This window comes from Triturus cristatus, chromosome 1_1 (genome assembly GCF_964204655.1).
Source record: "Triturus cristatus chromosome 1_1, aTriCri1.1, whole genome shotgun sequence".
In the NCBI taxonomy this organism is placed as follows: Eukaryota; Metazoa; Chordata; class Amphibia; order Caudata; family Salamandridae; genus Triturus; species Triturus cristatus.
Window position 1 is genome coordinate 86,543,713 of NC_140579.1, and position 8,901 is coordinate 86,552,613.

The 8,901-nt window shown below is 46.7% G+C and overlaps 1 pseudogene; it reads right to left on the bottom strand.

The window, feature by feature from the left end:
• Positions 1 to 5,055: 5,055 nt before the first annotated feature.
• LOC146869546 (uncharacterized) lies at positions 5,056 to 7,912 on the bottom strand (annotated as a pseudogene).
• Positions 7,913 to 8,901: the final 989 nt, after the last annotated feature.

Genomic DNA, 8,901 nt, shown 5'->3' on the forward strand with positions numbered 1-8,901 from the left:
ATGACATCCTCTGTGCTGAGCGGGGCATTCCTCATCGGCAGCAATGTCTCCGTCGGCCCTCACTCTTTACGGAGCTCAAGCGCGATCCGCCATCTCGCAGCGGCGCGCAAGCCACGCCCCTTGGCGACACCAAGGCTTTAAGTGAGCCGGGTCTTGCCGGTGCTCAGCAGACTCCAGCCGTGGTGATGCCAAGCCATATGTAATCGTAACGTTGTTTTGATCAATGATGCTCTGTATAACTGTGATAATCCCAGTGTGATCGATGCCAAAGTGGGCATAGTGTCAATGCCGTGTTTGATCAATGTTGGTCTGCACAACTCTGCTAATCAGAGGGGGTTATACGCTAAAGTAGACACAATATCGATGCCGTCTTTGATCAGTGATGCTCCATAGAACTGTGTGAAACCTCGTGTGACGCATGCGGAGGTTTGCCCGATCAGTGTTACTTAGCATTACAGTGATGGATCAGCTGTGGGTTATACGGACGCATCCCTAATGCTCAAGGGTTCGTTCACATGCGTGATACATGCCAAAGTACATGCAATCTTCATGCGGGTGTGATTTGTTTTGCACAGCATACCAGGATATTCAAATGGTGATATCTGACAATGCATGCATCATACTCATGACGTTCTTATCCTAATGTGTATTTAATATAACGTTTATAATTTCGACTTTTCTTGCAGCGCATTCAGGGGCATATTATCAAGAGATATATCGCTGCCTTTTCGGAACATAGCGCCGAATAAACGGCGATTTTTTTATCTCAATATTATCAAGGCATCGCTAACCTGCATTAGCGCATGTTAGCAGCCGATTTTGTAACGCATCTCATGACAGCGATAGATTTTGCTAATGAGATGCAAAGTAGGCGTTCCCTCCTAAGACAACATGAGAAATGATCACAAACCAACATCGCGGTATTAACAACGCGGCCCCTGAACAGCGAAGCGATAACAAAAGGCGTGCTAAGCCCCCATTATTGCATGATTCCAAGGCCTGCAAAAAACCTGACTTAGCCTTATTGCATATGGGAGGTCGATTGTATGGTTAAGTACACACTATCGTATCAGCGAGCTTTTCTATTATCGCTGCTCAGTTATCTCTGCATTCCTCGCGATAATGGGTGTTTTCGCCGCTATCGCTGGATTTCTTATCGCCTGTGAGATGAACGTTGATAATACCGCGCTATCACGGCGATGAAATACAGCGATAGCCGGCGATAAGAAAAACAGCGCTAAGCGCGCTTTGCGATAATTATCGCAACTCGTTGGTAATATGCCCCTCAGTGTGCCGCTGTGTGTGTGCGGGTGACATACTAATGTTTAAAAGTCACCTCGATGATAAGCTTCTCTGTTCTGTGCCAAGCTACCAAAAGGTGAGCACCGGTTATGTTTCATGTGTGACTTCCTTACCGTGGCACAAGTGGTCAGGTCTGCCTGGCTGGGGTGATTGCCCTAGCCAACCAGAGGCGGCCAGGTCTGACAATCACGAATGCCCATCCACCGAAAAATAAGTGCACTTCCTTGCCACGGCTGGTGGACCACCACATTACTTTGCCAATGCTATTCTTTATTCATTATTTACCTTTTTTTCTCATCCTTGTGTTTAAACTTTATCTTCGGGTTACAGTAATTCAAAACCTATTTTCTGCACCAAAAAACAGCCATATTATTCTGTCATGGCCATTACAAAGGCCTCTATACCTGTTCTAAGAATACCTGCCTTTCAGGAAACCCCTGCTACACAATGGTGATGTTTAAGTAGAAGTTGTATAGCATGCATTTGGCCACCATGTTTAGGTGAAGGCATGTTTTTTTTCCTTCTTTTCGTTTTTGTGATGTATGCTTGCAAAACAAAAAATTAGTCAAATTAACCATCGCACCGCCTTGCCAAAGCCAGACCTATCGGCTTTGCCAGTGCTTGTGTCCATTTGTGAATTTACCTGAAGTGTAAAACGTGGAGTTCTTAGGCAAAGAGAATGAAATAAACAAGGGCCCTAAAAATACTTAAGACGGCACTGCATTCAGATCTATCCAAACCACTGATGTGCCTTTAACACGTGTTTACTATGGCTTGCTCACAATTGATGCAGTTTCTGACTATATTAGTACGGGTGTGGCACTGCACCTCTCTACTGCCTTTACACTCACGTTTAACAAATGCAAATAGGTCAGACTTATGGTTCTCTTCTATTCCCAACATGGGGTTACACTGCCACCTAGTGGAGACGCTTCTTATCGTGGTTAAACCAACGCCACGTGCGGCCAGTACCGCGCATGCGCAGCACACGTGTCCTGCTCTTCGGTGTGGCCTGGATCCTGGTTCTCTTGTGCTCTCTGATTTCTCACCACTGAGTCTCAGCTTCTCTTTCTCTTCCTTCCTTCCTTCCGAGGGCCTGCGGCTGCTGCTTGCCTTCGAATGTAAGGCATTCTGGGCCTCAAGCTCTTTACTTTGGCTATGGCGTAAAGTGGCTGCAACCTGAGCATAAACTGCAGAATCTTTAAAAGGAGCAGATTTCCTCTACTTCTAGGATGAAGGAGGCAAAGTGATTGGAGCAGGGTTCACGTCCCTAACCACTCTCAAGCAACCACTGGCTCTCAAAGGCAGACAAGCCCTAGTTGGGTCATGGCTCAGATCCCAGCCAGACTGGCACTCTGCACATGTGGGTGAGAGAAGTAGCGCTTGGAGGGGTGCTGCTCGGACAGCGCTAGAGCGAATCGGCTTGCCTCGTATTACTCTGTTGCCCTCACTCCCCAATACTTTTCTAAGATCCCAGAAACACTTGCTCTTTTAGGCTTACATAAGGACTCTTTCTGCTGACCTTCTAGAATTTCCTCCCAGAACAACTTCCACTTTCATTATTAGACATGGGTGACATTTTTAGCTAAAAAAGAGACAATATCTTGAAAGGAGACTTGCCCCGCTGCCATTGCTTCACCTAGGAAAGCTGCCTGGCAGTGACCTTGCATTGTTATGTGTCCAGCCGTCCCAGCTCTTCTCTGTGGACAGGGTTCCTCTTCTCTACATTTCACTGTTAAAAGGGAGAGCCATGTATGGCTCTTTTCAATGCAGTCATTTTTAGGTCTGTCTAGAGGCAGGTGTCTGCTTGAGCTCATGTTATGAACAGTAAAACATCTACAGAGAGCAGTCATTGGTTGCTTTGGGTCAGCCCTCTATATCTATTGGTTGATTTCCATTCACATGCTGGATCAGCAATAGAATACGTGGAGCATGGACCACGTGATCGAGTGACCTAGTCATCTGCTTCTGAAGCGCTGTATTCTCTTCGTTGATTGCATTGCCATAAAAAGACAGTTACATCCTTGTGTATTGTTAACAGGCTATCCATCAGAAAGGCCTGCGCTCCCTACAGCAGACGCCTGTGCGTTACTGCCCCGTGCGCTGCTTGCGCTCTGCTAATACCAACATACTCACTGTAACTGAAATCAAAGACTCGAGTCAGTGGCAGCGCGTTCTGTGTTCAGGCGGCTCCCCTCTGGAATGGGGCCCACTTTCTTTGCAATGGATCATCTTCTGTTTTTTATGAAAGCTGTAAAAAACTTGTTATATACTCTATAGTATTTATTTATTTTACGTTGTGCCCATCTTTGTTTGACGTACTCAATGTGCAGTTTCTCCTTTTAGCGCCAGGAAGCCTTTGTAGGTACAGCGTTCAATAAAATGAATAATAACAAAAAGTGATCCCTCACAGCCTCAACTCTCCCTCCCAGTGGATCCAGGTACCCAATGTGTCCACGCGAGCACAGAGGAAGAGTGGGCAGGGACACTCACCAGCCACCACTCCATCCAAGTGGAGGACAGCTGGAGACAAAGGAAGGGACCCCCAGTGCAAGAGAGACACCGGCAAAGGAGAGAGACATAGAGACATGCACAAGAGCTTCCAGTTCCACTGACACACCCAGGCCCCCTCCAACTGTGAGTCCATAATATTCTCCACCACAGCCACTTTCTCATTCCCCTGCACATCAAAGTTGTCTTCTCGATTCTTGAATTCTGCAAGAAATTGAAGACCTGGCTCTTCACCAAGCCTTGCCCAGACTTGGTCCATACAGCTCCTGCTTAGGCACCAGGATACCCCTGGGTGAGTTGTGCGCTACACAAATACACATAACATAACATACCATTGTGATGCTATGGCGTCTTGTGATGTTAAACAGTGGTCCACATCCCCAGAACTGCGTCACACTCCAAAAAGATTATCGCACAACCCCACCTGTGTTTCAAGACACCAGTTCCATATCCCAAGAAGCCAATCACAAAACACTATGCCCACATCCCAAGACAAAACATCTGTAACACTTGAAAGTGATTCCACAGCCACACACTAACCATCCCAGCTCCAATGTACATACATCAAGGAATGAATGTTGAAAGAACACCACATCCCAAGATTTCCCCCTCCAATAACACAGAAGATAATGCCATAATGTGCACAGATTCAGAGACACCACAATATGCACTAAAAAGTAATTTAATCTCACCCCACGTGCATAAAAACACTACCCCACCAATAATGATGCAACATAATGCACATGTCCCAAGATATCTTATTTTTTACACAAGTAAATGACACATCCTAAGAAGAAAATTCAATAACATCACACAAAGACACTGAGCCCATGACCCAGGAAGGTAATGGCAAATTACCTTACCTACTTCTAAAGAGACCACATCCAGATCCAGAAAATGTAAAGCAAAGAGCTGCACCCACATGCCAAGGCACCACTTCAATATCCCTAGGAGATAATGCCACCACATCCCAAAACAGCACATCTAAAACCAAAGCAGAAAACAAGTTAATGCAACCTACCTTCCCATTACACCACACCCTTAACCACAGAATCTTATTCGAAACATCATGACGCCTTTCAAAGGCACCACATCCATATCCCTAGGAGATAATGCCAAAACGCCTGCCAATATCGAAAAACACTACAACTACATCCAAAGCAGACCCTACCTTAATACAATACTCCATCCCATGACTCCGCACCCTTAACCACAGAAGACAATGCGAAACATCATGACATTTCAAGACACCACATCCATTTCCCAAGGATAATGCTCAGCTCCATCCCCTCGAATGGCTTTGTGCAGTCAGGCCCTGAACGGAGGCCGCTGGGCCAAGTCCTCTTCCCACTCCAGGTAGGTTTTCTTCTTCACCAGCTTGGCCAGTTGGTGCTAGCGGGAGAGGCTCCTCATGGACACTTTCTCTAGGAACACCATCACCAAGGAATTCTTCCTCTCTGCCAGAAGGTGGTATGTGGCCATCTTCACTTTCAAGGAACACCAGTGGCTGGGAAGGTAATGGTGGCTGACCAGACACCACACATTGGCTTCTATAAGTGCTGTCCATGATGTTATCCAAGATGTCTTTGCCCTCCTCGAATTCCCTGCCATGCAGACACACCTTGAACAATGGCAGTCCCCTCGCTTCCAAGTTGGGCAGGAACTCACAGACAACCCAAGCCTCATCGCAGCTGCTGTAAGAGACAAAGGCATCAAAGTCATATTTGCTCTTTCTGTCCTGCCTCCCACGATAGTTCCACCAGGTCCATAGCATGTAGTAGAGATACAGGAGGTACCAGCACACCTTGTGATACAGCAGGACCGTGATCAGGAACAACATATTGAAGGAGAAAGTCCCAATGAAGAGATGGTATCCTATCAGCAAGCTGCAGTCTTTCTCCAAGAAATTAAGATAATTCAGCTTCTGTGACCCAAGAGAGCATGTCTGGATTCCCAGCTCTGGCACGCTCACTTGGGGGTGAGTGGTCACCCATCTTCTGATCCAGGATTGTTCACACAAACAATCCAGGGATACATCCTTCAGGTAGATGTAGCGCATACTTTCCACGTTGTCGAGCAGACCCTCCTGTAGGGTTTTCAGAGGCTGGGACTTCAAGATTAGGAGTTCTAGAGAGACAAGGTCTCTAAACATGGTGGCTGTAAAGTCCTCTATCCCAGAATCCTCCAGGATCAGGGTTCTAAGGTGTGTCAGGTTCCAGAACAGCTTCTCAGGAGTCAGGAAACTCCTCTTTATGTCCAACTTTAGGTTTGTTAGATGGAGATGACGTAAATTGTGAAGATAATACAAGCTGTTATTCAAGGGGCTAAAGGATTTATAGAGAGGCATATCTGCAGATGAACTGTAGTACAAATATTCAACTTTAGTAAAAAATGGGAGACCCCCTTCAGTCTCTGTGCTCCCAAGTGGTAAACATTCCAGTATGTGGTTTTCTCGTAGGTGAAGTTCTTTCACAAATTTGAAGGGCCAATATTTGCACCAGCGAATATAAATCACTGAAGCACTCATGTTAAGGACTTCAAGTGAGCTGCAGTCATTTGTGCATTTCAGAGTTATTGCAGACTTTGCTTCCAAGGTGAGAATAGTCAGTTCTTTCTGTTTGATTTCAAATTTCCCATGAGTCTCAAATGTGATGGATAGCTCCTGAAGCTGGTTCAGTGCTATCAGGGAGCTATTATCATTTTTCAGTAAATTTCCCCTCAGGCCCAGCACCCTGACACTACTCAAGTGATCAAAATAGAAGTTCTCAAGCAGAAAGAGTTTATTGTAATCCAGCTGCAGAGAATGCAGCCTGTCAAGACCAACAAAGGCGTCCTTGTCCAGGGACACAAGGTAATTACTACTGAGATCCATTGTTTCCAGATTGGCCAGGCAGAAGAGCCGCCCAGAGCCGAGATTGGTGATGAGGTTGAAAGACAGATCCAGGTGTGTGAGGTTGGACAGAACATTGGGGGTCCCGGGTGCACACAGGTCTAGGCTTTTTATCTTGTTTACAGAGAGAAAGAGGGACCTCAGGTTCAGCAGTTTCTTTGCCATATCACTCGTGAAAGCTCTAAGGAGGTTGCCGGACATGTTGAGAGACAACATCATGGAGCATCCTTCAAAGGTCTCAGCGGGAAGATCTGAAATAAAGTTTTGAGCGACTGTCAAGTTCCTGACCCCCAGCCGAGACACCACAGTGCAGACATCTTTAATCTTCAGAAAGTCCTGATTTTTCATAGCATTTAGGGACAGCATTTCAATGCTCTTTATTCCAGACCGGAGAAGCTCGATGACCTTGAGACCAGTCGCCTCTACCTTGAGGACAGTAAGACGAGGGAAGTTGCAAAATGCATTTTTCTCCACACTTTTTAGATCATTGCTTGTCAAATCGAGGGTGGTAATACTTGGAGAGAAAACTGTGCTTGTCTCAATGCAGTCCACCTCCCGAGCGACAACAATACCGTTCCTCTTGATTTCCAGGGTCCTCAGAAAGGCCAGGGAATGAACCATAGTGGTCAATCTGTACAGTCTATGAGCCTCATTCTCAGATAAGGCTATCACTTGTATTCGATGTAAGGGTTTAAAAATATTTTTTTGAAAAGCTGCATCAATTTTCACATTTTTGAGGTCCAAGCGTGTTAGATTTTCCAATCCACCAAACCCCATATCATCTATGTTCATGGTTGGAGTGTACCTAATGTAATCTCCTTTGACTCCCAGATGTCTCAGTTTGGCAGCACCATCGAAGGCTCTTGCGGAAACATTAAACGATCCATACAAATAGAGACGGGTCAGGTTCTGGTACCTGGAGAAGGAGTCTGTAGGGACGGTTGGCACGTCTAACACCAGGCAGAGGGTGTCCACGTCCACTGGAACCTCTCTTAGATCCACCTCCATGTTCCTCACTGTGCTGCATTTGCTGAAGACCCTGAACCCCTCCAAGGGGAATCCAAAGCAGGTCGGGGCTAACACTCCTTGGAAGCCCAGCTGGTCCCACTGGTAGATGTCGCACGTGGCAGTGACCACGCCTGACACGATGGTACAGCAACCGGCAACCACTGTGCAAACCACGGCCACAGAGAACGTTCTCAGCGCCATTTCACACCACTGCTGTCTCATCAGTGGTTTGAAGTGCAGGTGTCTGTCTGAGCAGCGGCGGTTGTCTGTATGTCTACCAGACAGGGTTATCTTAAGATTGAATGAACCGCCTCCTTCCTCTGTTCTTTGTAGTTTGAAGACACGACATGCCTCTCAGAAAGGTACTGAGGCTGAATTGCTGCCCGGTGCAGTGGAAGTTCAATGGCTGGTTCACACCAGGGTTTGAAAGAAATAATATCCGTTGCAACACATTTACTGGGGACTGGATGTGACACATGAAAGGCGTGGTTTATAAATTTACATAAAAAAAACACACACCAGTTGTACACCACTTTACAATGTACTTTGGCAATTGTACCCAATAATCCTTTGGTGGAAGTAGTGGCAAGTGGTAAAAGTAGGTATGCCGCTCTCTTAAATAAGTGACACATCTGTAGTGTCGTGAGGACGCGTCGCAGAGCAGCTCCTTCTGCTACATGGGTTTCCCTACATTTACACACACACCCATTCCTCGAAGCATGCCCTCTCTCCAGTTTCTGCCAGTTCTCTCTGTGCCATTGGTTTTCGATGCCCACAACACTTTAGTGGTATCAGTGTATAGCTGAACCCCAGCTTGTCGCCCTGCTTTTGGTGAAACTAGCTCAGATCATTGGACTACCGATGACATCATGGCCTGCAGCCTACTCCTGCTTCAGGAACATTCTTTCTCCTGTTGGTTGGAAAAGGGGCCTGTCCCACATGGGGGCACCTCAAACTAGTGTGGCCCATCCTGCAGGCACAACCACCCCTCCCCTTCACCAAGCATGAGTAAACCATCGGCCTGCCACAACTCTGCCCACAGAGAAGAACAGGAGGGCCTCCTGTACATCCCCTCCCACCCCAGAACCAGAAGGACGCCACTGTGTTGAGAGTGACGTCACCGGATGACAGAGTCAAAGCCACTACTCAAGAGTGGTCCTGCTCCAGCAGGGTCATCGAGAAGATACATT